Raw genomic sequence first — 14,660 nt, forward strand, 5'->3', positions numbered from 1 at the left:
TCGGATGCAAAAGAGTGAACTCACTAATCAACTAACCTAACTCATATATGTTAAATATAATTGAATGTCAGTGTCAATGAGACCTCGGTAAGAAGGTGAGGCTGGGTGCTATCATCCTATCCCTTCACAGCTAAGCAAAGGACCAAGACACCATTGAGGCTGGGACTTGAGAGAGAGAGAGAGAGAGAGAGAGAGAGAGAGTCAAGTTGAAGGGGTGGTGTGCATTAATTCCAAATGTCCATTATATTTCATATCTCAGTGGATCCCACTATATATTATGCCTCCTTAAGATGGGAGGTCCAACAAATTTTCTCTACCATCCATCAATGGCCATGCTTTGACAATAAGCCTCCCTTCCTTTTGACCACAAAATTAAGAGCCCAAACTCTCTGCTAAAAAAAAGTTAGAATGCATGACCATTTGTATAAGGTTGATGGACACTTAACAACCTACAACCCTAGGCTTGATATTTGAGAGGGATAATTAAAGGGTAACTTCAACATTTCTCATAGCTACATATAAATCCAAAATGTTCAAAGTGCATATCCATGCTCTCGTGTCACGCTCCACCATGAATGGGGACAAGTTGGTATCGTAGCAGGTAGCAGCATTGAAAAGATGGGAACTAAAAACTGAGTGAATGGAGATTTCCCATTAAGATCGGCTCGGAGATTCAGCTTCTTTACCACCAATAGTTGTTTCTTCATTGGACAACGATGTGTGAAGAAATTTCTTGTGATTAAGCAGACAGGTGAGAGACAGACCCCTATTGCTTTATGTTGCAATTTGCAAGAAAATCAAGCTAACTGGGAATGGATAGTAAGCAAGTTCACATGCCTGCATACATGCTCCTCTTAACCCTCGATGCATATGAGAATCACAATGTATCAACGATGATGTGTGGATGATTTATCGTATTATTCTTGTATCTCCAAATATATATATATATATATATAACTACTGGTTTTTAATTCATACTTTGGTTTTTAATTCATACTTTTCAGATAGGTATCGCCCACTATCTGATTGCAACTATGGTAGGCCTAATTTAGCATGACATTGTGCATATATTTTCCTAATAATTAATTGATTGTTTTACCACCGATAGTAAGATAGATGGTGATGAAAAGATTGGAATTAAATGTGATATCAAGATGGCAGCTTCAATACGCGTTACATCTGTTGCTTTCCTTTAATGCGTAAATGAGCATCCCCCACAACTTTTAATGGGAATGGTGTGCACCTGCATGGACCATCGCATTTAGATATAGATGAAGAAAATGAAGGTGAAAACTTGAGAGAAATGGCGGGGGGAAAGTAGAGAGAATGAATTAAAGTTGTTTGAATGCAATGCGTTTGTTCAAACATAATGTTGTACTTTTGAACTTGAGACATCTTCCAACTTTGAAAAGATAATCGCAGTTGAAAAAAAAAAGTTACTTAGAAATTACTAATCATATGTCTAATGTAGATATAAATCAATTAGCTACTAAACAATCCCTTAAACTTCCTTCGATCGATAAATGAATTTGAAAATCACCAACAGTGGAGTAATTACAATAACACCTGGAGAGTGGGAAATGGTTCTAAATTGTCAACTTAAATGTGTGTTTAGAAGGAATATGTATAATTATAAATAGTAAAGCATGCAACGGGTAGATGCAGCACAAATTCTGCCACAACTAGAGCTTGCTGCAAATGTCAGAGAAAAGCAGGACCACATGGCCCATGGGTAACAAGGTGGCCTGCCTCTGCATTCACTTGCAGATATATATATATATATATATATATATATTAGCATATAAAAAGTAGTCAAAGTGTTCACAATAATCCTTCATTATGGTGAGAAGATGAACGGGATTTCTGAATGCAAGTAGATATTTAGACCAACCTGATCGATCATGTGCTTTGTAGAACAATTGCAAATATTAATTCTTTAATTAGAAATCTTTTAAAACTTATTCTCTCTTTTTAACACTCGTAATCGATCGTTAAACGTGCTAACCGCCAAAGAATCGGAGATTTTTCCACTTTAAATTAATTATATATCACTGCTTCCATAATTAAAATTAAATTATTCTGCAATAGCTTACTTGCTTGCGTTATGAAGTTACAATTCTTAGCGCCAAACTCATAATTAGATATAGAATTAGTCATGTGCAAATCACGATGCGTTTCTGGGATTTCCAAAATAAACTAAGTTATCCATGGATGATGCATGTTAGTTAACTTACATAGTTGATTTAATGCATTGCAACAAGTCTCTCTGGTGGTGGGTAGGTTACGTAGATCTTGCTATATTAGTCTAATTAGTTTCTCACTCTAAATTATTAATCTCCCTGCTGCACCATGAACCATGATGCATATGAACTCGATCTCAATAAGTCTCCCTGCTGCATATTTTTATACCTTTTCAACGGTTTTTCTGTTGTAGTCAGGGAACTGGTTTTTTTCATGCATATTATTATATGTATCTTTTGCTGTCGCATCTGTTCAAAATCTCATCCATAATGAAAGTTAATTAAAATATAAATGAAGAACATGTGGAGCTCGAAATTGTAGAGGAAAAGTGATACAATTAGTTTGGAGTTTAATGCAGAAGGTAGATTGATTGGCAATCAAGCAATTTGGAGGGTAATTAGAAACCGATAAATTAAAGCAAGCGACCTAGAATAATCTCACATGGTCTCAGAACAAGAAACACAGACTCTCTCTCTCTCTCTCTCTCTCTCTCTCTCTCTCTCTCTCAAAAACACAAAACTGGGTGCACCCAAATGAATGTAATTAACAGTCGAAGCTTACCCAGTTGTGCCAGCCTTTTCTTCGGCGTGCAACGAGGGCCGAGCCTTATAAGCTGCTCTCTCTCAAATATAAAGAATTCATATTCGTTTGATTGAAAATAATAACAAAAATATAAATAATTCATGTGCTATATCTGAAATCCCACATGTCACATTGCCACGCTCTCCTAGACCATCCCTCACATGCCTATGTATGCATAAAGCAAGGCACTTCACACTTCTCCCTAATCCAACGCCTCCTTACTTGCCTTCTTCCAAAATATTTCATGTCTCCACCACTCATTTTACTTCTTAGTTCTTCTTATTCTTGCCCTCTCCAATACACAAACTCATGCCAGTATATGAAACTAATAGTCAACCCTTCTCCATGCAATTAGTCACACACGTATCTTCTTAGGTCTTGTTTCGTAGGTTGGATAAGTAGTATGATTGAATTATGTCATATTTTAACGCTAAAAAATGAATGTAAATATGATAAAAGAGAATTCCATCATAATCATATGTACATTTTTGATAGGATAACGTATCCTACAAAATGGGTGAGATACATAATCTCACTACTCCAACCCCTTGACTTCAAACTCCTAGGAACCTAGACAGGGACACGAAACACTAGTGCCTATGAATAATACTTATCATTTCCAATCTAATGAAATCTAATGCAATCCGATCCAACTTCCTATCCTATCATAGTCACCAAATATGACCTTAATGTTCGGGACTTCGTAGGTCCAAATTTTGGGTGCAGAAATTTTGTGCACATAAACTCTTAAAATGAATAGGAGCCGTATACGTCCACATTGAGTTTTGGGGAGGGACCAAGTTTCACAGTTAGGAATTTTAATATTGCCATAGATTACAATCATTTTAGGACTCATGCTGAGTGGAAGAGGGAGGCCCCACGCCGACATATGCTGCTGCTGATGCTGCGTGGTTCAAGGGTTCATTCAAATGGGGGACTAATCAGAGAGTTCAAAGTGACGTGTCTAAATTATTAGGTGGAAGCAATGGTTGCAGAGTTTGAATAGAAGCACCATAGATATCAGCCTCACTCAATATGGCTCAATATGCTTCCCAGCTTTTACCACCACACAAGGCTCGATCAATTCGAAGACTGCTGGTGGCATGGTCTCGGTTTGGGTTACACCAATGGGCCCCAAATGGAGTTATATGCGACAGTGATGGCCTAACAGTGCTGTTGCCTAAAGTTCATTTAGGTTTTAATTGCGGTAGGCCAACGAGGCTGGCATCATGGAGCTCAGAATTATTAATCAATCTTTGATAAGAAAAACCAACGTTATTTAATCCATGACCAGTACCCTAGAGTTTCACTTCACCCTTACCTCACCCTTACCTACTTGTAATTGTTGGAGGAATGCTTAGGGCGCAATTTCATATGTAGATACATTTGAGTTCAATAATAAAACCTACACACATCAACAGTTGAAAATCTTTCACACTCACGAGATTAAGGGTAAACCTTCTAGAGCTAAAAGTTCCCAAATTACTTGTACGAATGTTAAGCTCATTATGTCATAGGAATAACAAAAAGAAAAAGAGGAGGCGAGGATTTAGATGGTTGACCAGTGGTGGGAACTCTACATGAAAAAAGGGTACCGTCAAAGAGTAATGTGCACATCCCAATAAATAAAAGTAAAGTATGATTTTGTTTTCTAAAACTTCGGCTGCTAAATGTTTCTTCATAAGTTACACAGTCTTTCTTTTTTTTCCTTTCTTTTTTTGATACGATACATACAGTCGTTAAAAAATACTATGTAACTATAGCTTAATTAGAACGCTAACATGAGGAGCAAAGGGTGGTGAACTTAAGAACTTAATTGATACGAGATCGAGAATCGAGAGATAAGAAGAAAGTCAAATGTTATTATGATTTTTACTCGAAGTTTTAAATTAATGTAGTGTCGTTAATTATATTGTACGTGTTTATAATTTATTACAGGTTTTGTCGGTGTAATTTTGGCATGGAGATGCACGATGGTGACACAAACTGACGCCACCACCACCGTTGGTGGCTTCAAATCAAGCAATGCAAGCCCTGGCGGCCGGCACAACTATTACTTAATTAATTATTTGTCTAATGTCTGTGTTTTATACTTTTCACCACATCCATAAGCATTGTTCTATGTTTTAACAAGAATTAGTAATTAATTAATTGTTTGATCTTGTCGCGTAGAGAGATACTGTTTCTGCTTGGTACTTGGTAGGTTACTTCAACATATATTATCTTATCTTAGATTATAAAAATAACTTTTTATCTTCGTAACGGGAAATAGTTTAAGTTTTGGATACTCTGGATTCGAATAACAATTTTCATACCAAAAAATTACTCGAAATTAATTTTGAAAAAAGTCTTAGCCCGGATACATTGGTTTTATGGGCATGACTTTTTGTTGGCAAGTGATGATTGTATTGTAGTATTGTTGGTCAGAAACATGAACATTTGCTATGATTTAAAGAATCACGCAGCCTCCCCAGAAAAAAGCCCTCAGACATAAAAGCTTCTTGTTCACACAAGGACAATGGGGGCACATAACCAAAATGGTTCTTCTGTTAATTATATGTCATTATTGAAATATATTCATTTTGTCATTAAATTGCATTGCCATGTCTTTTAAAAGTAGTCTTTTCATGACAGCAGGCGTTGGAGAAAAAAAATAAATAAATCATGTCCTAGGGTTCTTCCTACCCCCACCAATCAAAAAAGATTCTATAAAAGAAAAAGGGAAAAGATTTTTAAAGGAGAAGAAGCCTTACCTCACCAGTGCCCTCTTTCACTTTTATGTATTTTCTTTACTTATCCAAACAGAGCCCCTCTGACAATTTGTTCTAATAAAACCTAAGTAACACCTTTTTGGATATGGATGGAAACCCACAAGCTTCACCTTTTCCATTCCACTTAGCCAGCACTAGTGTCTTGAGTGTGCTCTTTCTAATCAATTCTCTTCTTTCTTTGTGTGTTCATATCATCATGATTTTTTCACACAACCTCTTCTTTTTTCTGTTTTTTTTCCTTCATAAGTTTGATCGACTAAACATGAAACAAAGTGAATTCCCTTTGCCCCATCGTCATGCTGATGCACACATACGACAGATAGATTGCAGAATATATTTTTGGAGAATTATTGTTGTGAGGTTCTGCTTTCGTGGCAAGCATTTTTCCTGCTTGTTATGAGAATTTTGGACCCCATTTCATGATGTGATCGACATGGATTGAAGTTGCCTTGTTGGAATTTTTTTTGGTTGGACGGAAAATGGTGTTAAAACTCAACTCAAAGGATAAAAAAAAATATCTCAAGCATATTCAAAATCTTAACCACTATCTTCATCCATGTTGAAATTAATTTATCTAATTAATCTTCGGTTAGGCAAAATTATAATAATGGTTTCCAGATCGATAAGAAAAACGAGATGTAAATGGCATAGACGACTTTTACATCAGATTTTTAGTGCGTGAACAACTGATAGTCAATAAGAATATGGAATTCTATATCGCGCACGCACATAGTTGTCAATCTACAAGCAAATCTAAGCAAAGTTCTAAATCTTTGGTTTTCAAAATGATGGGGGCATCTGAGTCAATATATTTTAATGAAGATCAATCACGTCCGATGATTGCTTTTTGTTATAGTCGACGGAGGAATTATGGTGACTGATTGATTTATAATACATCTATATATATATATATATCGTGTCTTATGTTGATTTGTTTTGGTAAGTTATTACCTGCATTTTATTTGAACGCCAAACACAACTTTACTTGATAATACAAAAGGGTTCATTTCATATCAACAACAGAAGTTAGTTTCATATTATGCTTTAAGTACACCCAACATTTGACTGCGTGTTAGTGGGGGACCTTTGACCATCTAACGTTAACATAATTAACCTAATTAACTATTAACAATGTTGAGCAATTGCTGTCATGTCATCATCACGTGATTAACATCGCATATATATACATAACAATTTTTTATATATAATTATAACGAAAATTTGTGAATAATAAAATAATTTTAGAGCTTGCAATAACATGGTGAAGAAGATTCGCTGCCTTTATTTACAAAAGAAAATGAGTCCATTTCACATGGGGGGGGAGTATCAAGCATTTATTTTTTGGGTTCTCAGTGATGATTTCACATGTTTTAGAAAATAAGCAAACAATCAAATATACATGAATTAAATAAATTAAATTATAAACCTAGCTTAGCTCCTATTGAACATGATCCATGTGATGTAGTAGCATAATCATACAAGAATTACAGGTACAAAAATTAAAATAGCCAACAAATCAAGTGAAGCAAAGGACAATGATGGTTACAATTACATGTGGTAACCTACTTTTCCCATTTAAAAGATGTGCAAATACAAGATTAGGCAAAGCCCTTCATTGACTAATTAAGAAAGAGAAGAAAACTTCTACACGCCATCTACCATTTTAGCTAGTGTGCATAATTGACTTCCACAAATTACAATAATGAATCCAAAGCTCGCTTTATCACACATATTTATAACTGTTATATCAAGATTATCGGAGACAATTTATTGTCGGGTATGTAATATTGATATTCGAGAGCATTTATCTCTATCATTTATCTTCACAATCACAAGTTAAAATGATATATGTTTGGTAGGTAGCGATTTATGGGGTTGATTGAGGAGGACATATAGATATGTGATGAGGGACCAAAGACTTGACAGTTTGGTACAAATAATATATATATGGTGGACATGGCCTTGATACCATCATGAGAGGTCTGTTTCTTTTGAGGGGTCCATGTGTACAAGGGGCTTATACAAATAAATGAAGCAGTACTGGTTCGTCTCTCATCCGAATTCGCTTTATCCGTGTGGTCATTTATCACCAATTATTAAAGCGTAATATTCTTCTTAAAACTTTGGATCCTAAACCATGCCCACACACTACTTAGTAAACCTATCTTAATTAGCCGGACGCTCACTTTGCTTACTAATTAATCCAGATTTTAGTTTTGTGTGTGTGTGTGTGTGTGTGTCTAATCCTGATTTTGGTTTAATTTGTGCTCAAATGATTAATAAACCTATCTTAATTACCCGGACGCTCACTTTGCTTACTAATTAATTCAGATTTTAGTTTTGTGTGTGTGTGTAATCCTGATTTTGGTTTAATTTGTGCTCAAATGATGGACTGGTGTGTAAGACTTTGGAGCTTGATGATGTGACAAATTCCTACCTGTTAGGCATTTAGCAATATATTTTTTATTATTTTGAGCTAGATTTGTAGCATCTTTAATGAATATTGATGACTAAATATACCTATAGTACAGCAAACGGATATTTTTTTAATAAGCGATAGTTTAAATTACAAAGAGAATGAGGAGTTTCTCATATACACTACTAAGATGTAATTACAAAGAGAATGAGGAGTTTCTCATATACACTACTAAGATCTTTATGAGTTGAATTTAAGATCACTTGTCTACAATCCAAGATATTTTTCCACTGGGTTAGACCCCATTGACTACATTAAATGAAATTTGGTATGCTAAACAGTGAAAATATATAAGAAAAGCTTTTGTAGTTAATTATTAAGGAATATTCTCTCCATCTTTGCATCTTATATTTTTATTTTTAATTCAACAACTCTCGTATATGAGATTTGAGGTTTTAATTCATGACATCTTTAAACAAAGTAAAGATTAAATTTCATTAAACTAAATAACATTGTTATTTGATAGTTTCCCAGTCAATGTTAATTTTCATTCAATAGAAAACGCACTTCAATGCTTTATGATAATTTCAAACACTAGTTGGAAATGATTAACCCGAATTTCTCATTGTAGAATTTTCCTTGATAGTTGATCAATCACAGTCTCCTTATTTTGTTGATCAATCACGTAGTCTTCATGCGATAGGTTGCCAAGGAAGTGTCTCATCCAAGTCATTCCACAAAAGGTTTCAACCCCAAATTATATATGATGTATTTTAACAATTTGCATATAAAAAAATTATACAAATTTATAAATAAACCTAATTCTAGACATGTATTTATAAAAAAATTCAAACACTATTTAAACATAGATACACACCCAAAATCAATCCCAAAGTCAACAATTGTATATTTTTTGGGTGTGTTTATAAATGAGTTTTGAGTATGTGTAATGATGGGTTTTGAGTGTGTTTATAAAGTGTTTTGGGTGTTGGGTTTTTTTATAATTTCAACTCCCATTTTGGGTGTTTTAGTGAAACTCCCAAAAAATTAATGAATACGACAAAGTGACCAATTTTTTTTTTAAAAAATTTTGGTCTGTCAATCCATATAATGATTAACATTGTAATATTGGGTTAATTACTTCATTTGTTTAATCGCTGAAATTAATAAGCTCTGGTGTGAAGGGCCATGGTGACCTTCCATAAAAGTGTAAGGCTAAAAGGCTGAGTGGAGGCTTTGAGTGCCTCCTGAATGCACCAACCATGGCCTCATTTAAAAGCATTTTCCATCTTCGGCTAAATATACTTGACCCCCCACTCAAACCCTAGACCCTCGACTTTGCATATATATATATATATATATATATATATAAGATTCCATGTAGTTTTTACAAAGGCGTTGATCCAAAAGGCATGTTGCTAGAAAGCACCATGGGCAAAGCTATAGCTCCACTAACTAGCTGATGATTACATTATCAACTCACTTAAGGCCATAAGAAAAAGAAATTTACATTGTTAATTCCATGAAAGTATGAATTCGAATGTTATTATTGAAAGAAGGTAAAATACAAATGCAGAAAAGGGTAGAAGCAACCAATTATCACCAAAACGAGTAGCGTTCACATTGTGGCGCTGCAGGAAGTAGTATATGCCAAATTGACTCTTGGATCATCATTGAGTTCATGATGAATTCATCATCAGGGCATCTCACATAATTATTTTTGAAAAAATCTAACTGTATGAGAGAAAATTTTATTTAACTAAACAAATTAATACAACGAGGGACATAATGCAACCCAATAAAAATAAATCTTCCAAAAGGACGTCTAGCACAAACCCAGGGCCACCTCTACCAATACAATAGTTAGATGCAAATTAGAAAGGAATCAACATTAATCAGCCCCCTAAGCAAGAATTTTATCTAAAGTTTTCTTTCTCTTCTACTGCCTTAGAGGTAGGGCTGGCAATGGGTCGGTCGTGTCGGGTTTGTGTCGTGTCGAGATATTAAACGTGTTAAGAATGCTCAACCCAACCCAACCCATTTAATAAAAGTGTCGTGTCGGATTCGGTCGTCTTTTATCGTAGAGTTTAGTCGTAAGCATTGATAAATAATAACATGCATGTTACAAAAGTCACAACTGAAAAAATTTAAATAAAAAAAACAGAGAGATGAAAGAAAATATAAGGAAAAGAAAGAAAAAAAAGGATAGAGAGAGGAGAGAAGAGAGAAGGAAAACAAAAAAAAATAGAGAGAGAGAGAGAGAGAGAGGAAATAAATAAAAATAAAAAAGAGAGGAGAGAAAACTAAAGAGAAGGAAAATAAAGAAAATAAATAAGAGAGGAGAGAAAACTAAAGAGAAGGAAAATAAAGAAAATAAATAAGAGAGGAGAGAAAACTAAAGAGAAGTAAAAAAAGAGAGGAGTAGATAGACGGAAAAGAAAGAAAAACAAAAGAAGAAAAAGAGATAAATATAAAAAAGCATAGTATATAATCACAAAGTTGTATCTAGTATAGTGAATAAGGTGTTGGAGTAATGAGGATGGAGAGGTTCAAAACCACATATGTGTGTTAAGTCTCTATTCTCTATATTTTTCAGGTTGGCGTGTCGTACAGTTGACACAATCCTTTTAATAAACGGGTTACACATATATTTTAACAGTTGGCGGGTTAACCAAATCCACTAGTTTAATAAGCGGGTCAAAACAGTTGACCAAAATTACTCAATTATTAATCGTGTGATTGAGTCGTGTTTTTCGAGTTTGTATAACGAATGTAGAAATTGCCACCCCTACTTGGAGGGATTGTTACTGTATAAGCTGGCGGCCAATTCCTCGAGAGCACAAAAAATCCGCATGTATAATTGTTTTTTGTTAGATAACAGTGAATAATATCACAGGACAGAAACCCCAAAAAAAAATATATAAATAAGAAAAAAATCAAATCACAAAATTTGAAGATGCTGATGGAGGATGGGACCCGCAAATCGCGGGCCCCATGTGAGGGGCAACAATGGAACATGGTCCGAATTTTGATAATTTTGATCCCCTCTCCTCCTCCCAATGGCAAATCCATTCACTAATCATTACATCACCCACTAATCGCACAAAGTTAAATTTATTTATTTATTTTTTACATTGTGAACAAATTAAGATACTCATGGCGTTTGACAAGCACACAAGGCTCTGTCTCATCCTGGTTGGGAAACACCTCACAACGTCCCATCCCACAAGTGTCAATGTAGGGGTATTTTTGGGAATTACACAAATGAAAATATGGAAGTGGCAGTAGAATATTAATCCATCCATCCAAGTGCGTATTGTGTTGGGCCTGAAAGCGGGCTAAGAGCGGGGAACGGTGACCCGCACCCACCCGACAAATCCCCGTATGAACGGTGCAGCGTGGGGGTTCTGTATGGATTACGACTAACAACTTTTTCCCATTTTACATAGATTTTTTTTTCCCAGTCCATCTAGACACAAAAAACAAACAAAAAAGAAGAAGTATTCCATGGTGCCTTTGGGGCTCCACCGCCACCAACACTTGCTCCTTTCTTGCGGCCGCCACCATTGTTTGGGTTGCTTCTTCTTCTTTTGTTTTTCCTTTTTCCTTTTTTGCCTTTTGACTTGTGAGCTCAAAGTATTTAAGAATGTCAGGCCAAAATAAGAAAAGTAATTAAGAATGATTACTAGGGTTTTGTAGACTAGTGTCGACCTTGTGGAAAGTTTGATCCTTTTTTCTTTTATTTTTGTCGTTAAAATATACAATATTTATTTCCTCTCACAAAGTGGGTAAGTTGTGTTTCCTGTTATGGAAACTCAAAAGCGAAATTCGACTTTGTTAAGGTTTGTTTATTTGGGGAATATGGTTGGGTGTTCATATGAGGAGAACTAGCTTGGTTGATCAAACTACGTAAAATACAAGAGGAAACAAAACGACATTTGGACGCGGGCAACGGCTGCCTAGGGCCTTCAACTCGAGAGGGCCCCAATTTATATAAACCTCTATATACACATACATTATTGAAAAAAAATTGTATTATATTAATATTATGTTAGGCCTAAGTATTGTAAAAAAAAAAATCCAATTATTCACTCTAAAATTAAAAAAAGAAACTCAATAAAGTTGTCATGTGAATTACATATTGTTTATTTATTTTTAGGTTCAATTGTGACTTTGAGTTTATTAAATTTTTTTTAGCTTACTGAAAATATATATACATAGAGAGTTTGACTACATTTGGTGGTTCGCCTAGGGCCTCCAAAACATTGAAACCACCCATGTCAAGAATGCAACGATTTAGCCACTTAGAGTCTTTCAAAGAGTTTTCGAATTGTCTAGTTTGGTATGCTTTGAGAAGTCTAAAAGAAAGAGTTAGATGAGCTAGAGTTAATTACGGTTACAATGTTTTTCGAAGTTTTCATGGTGATAAAAATAACTTCACTTATGGTGAAACTCGGTGGATGAATCGAGTTTGTCTTAAATTTGGGCAAAAAGCTCTAGAAATGTAAACAAAAAGAAAAAACGTGTTTCAGGCCTTATTCGTTTGGGGAATAATATGGAAGTTTTTTTATCTTTTTTACTTTTTGGTGATAAAAATATGAATGTTGTGATGATGTGTAACAAGGAGATTCGTTAATGAGAAAGAATAAATAAAGCATGCCCCAAATATACAAGAACCAAATATTTTGATTTTATAGGTGAATATGATAGAAAATAGGATCATTTTTTATTTTATACACATTAATTTTAATCAATCATGAAATCAAATAAATAAAGTAGAATCATGAGATGAAACCGGGGTGTGTGATGAGGTGGCCCCAAGTAGCGATGATGCTGGGCCTTTCACAGCCGTCCGATAAAAGAGCACAGATTTTTTTATTTTTTTATTTTCTATCATGAGCCGGCGGGAAGTGGGGTTTAGAGTTCATCACTTCATGCGCGCGTGTTTCCATTAAGCATGCGGGAAGCCGATCGAGTCATCATGGCGCGGCTCGAGCCGACTGTGTCATAAACGCTACGGCGGCGTTTTGCAGAGCAGACTTCGTAAAAGTAAAGGCAAATCATAAATGGGCCTCCATTTTGCGCTGGTTGGATAAATATGCGGTCCATAATTTTAAAAAAATAAAAAATCCAATCGTATCTCCCATTGGGCTTTGTTAGCCTCTTAACCTCACTCGCCTATGTGAGAGTGCAATACAAACTCGCTTGGTTAGAGCTTTGGTTGGATGATGTGGGGTTAGGTTGAGAGTGGGATTTGGTATGATCAGTTAAATTTGAATTTTGGAAAAAATTAAAGGAGGTGAATATTATATTTTATGGAAGAAGAGATGGAAAAGGAAATTAATTGGGAAATTAAATTTGTGGAATTATTGACTGAGATTTGGATCTGACCCTCAGCCGTTATAAAAAAGCATATGCTATTAAAGATATGAGAAATTGTGGAAATTAAGAAGCTGCTGCTGCCATCGTACAAACTTGAATGATCCCATATCTACCAAGGTATAACCCAGAAAAAGAACATTTAATAAAAATTATTTATTTGATAGTTGAAGTTCATCTTGGAATATAATCGTGGTTGTACCAGATTTTTGATAAAAGCGATAGTATTTTATTGTTAAGAGTATTTACAATGGTAAGGATCAATTCAATTTTATTGCATGAAATTGAACTATAACAATAAAATCTCACTTGTAATGGTGTGATTTAGTTCATTACAATAGAGGGTGCTATGTGATGAATTCTCTATTAAATTGCAATAAGCTAACTATAGAACCCACATGCCAATAAACTGTATCATTGCAAGTAAAACTGCAGTTCAATTCAATAGATGTGAAAATAGTTCAATAATTGAACTATTGAACAACCATTGCGGATGCTTTAAGATAAACAAAAACAAGGATAAAGTAATTAAGGTGCCGAATATGAATACAACTTCTTCATTGACTAAATGCAACAACAAGTTGAATTGATATGGAAAAAATATGTATAACCCAAAAAATGATTAAATTCCTCGAATCAGCAACCAGAAGCACATGTACTCAAACTTGATAAAGATTTGTCGTGTAATGGCATAAACGACAAAACCGTATCAAAAGCCAAAGGCTGAAAGGAAATAAAATATCCTTAAAAATAAAAAACCACATCAAACTTCCAAAGAGATTATGAGAATTATTAGACTAAAACAAATTAGGAAACAAGATCACCGCTCGACATCTTATTGGGCAATCCGAAAAGAGCCATAACGTCATACTAGCTAAAACCATAGTGCCGCACTGACTAAACCTGAACCCAACACAACCCATCATCATGTATCTCCAAATCTATATCGAAGGCTGACAACTGGACTAAGGATTTTTCTTTAGGATTTTATGAGAGAGTAGCGATTAGGTTTTCTCAAAACAACTCCATTGAAAGAGTAAAATTAGATTTTGGTTGTATGAGGCTTATGTGACCATATCATGTAGGGTGCAGCAACTAAGGATTTTTCTTTAAGGTTTTCTCAAATAGTAGCGATTAGGTTTTCTAAAAAAAGCTCAATTGAAAGAGTAAAATTAGATTTTGATTGTACAAGGCTTATGTGACCATATCATGTATGTTTTTGTTTAATAATAAGAGAGGAGATTGGAATTTGAAATATTTAGTCATTGATC

The sequence above is a fragment of the Prunus mume genome, linkage group LG1, assembly GCF_029339155.1.
Source record: "Prunus mume cultivar Tortuosa linkage group LG1, ASM2933915v1, whole genome shotgun sequence".
In the NCBI taxonomy this organism is placed as follows: domain Eukaryota; kingdom Viridiplantae; phylum Streptophyta; class Magnoliopsida; order Rosales; family Rosaceae; genus Prunus; species Prunus mume.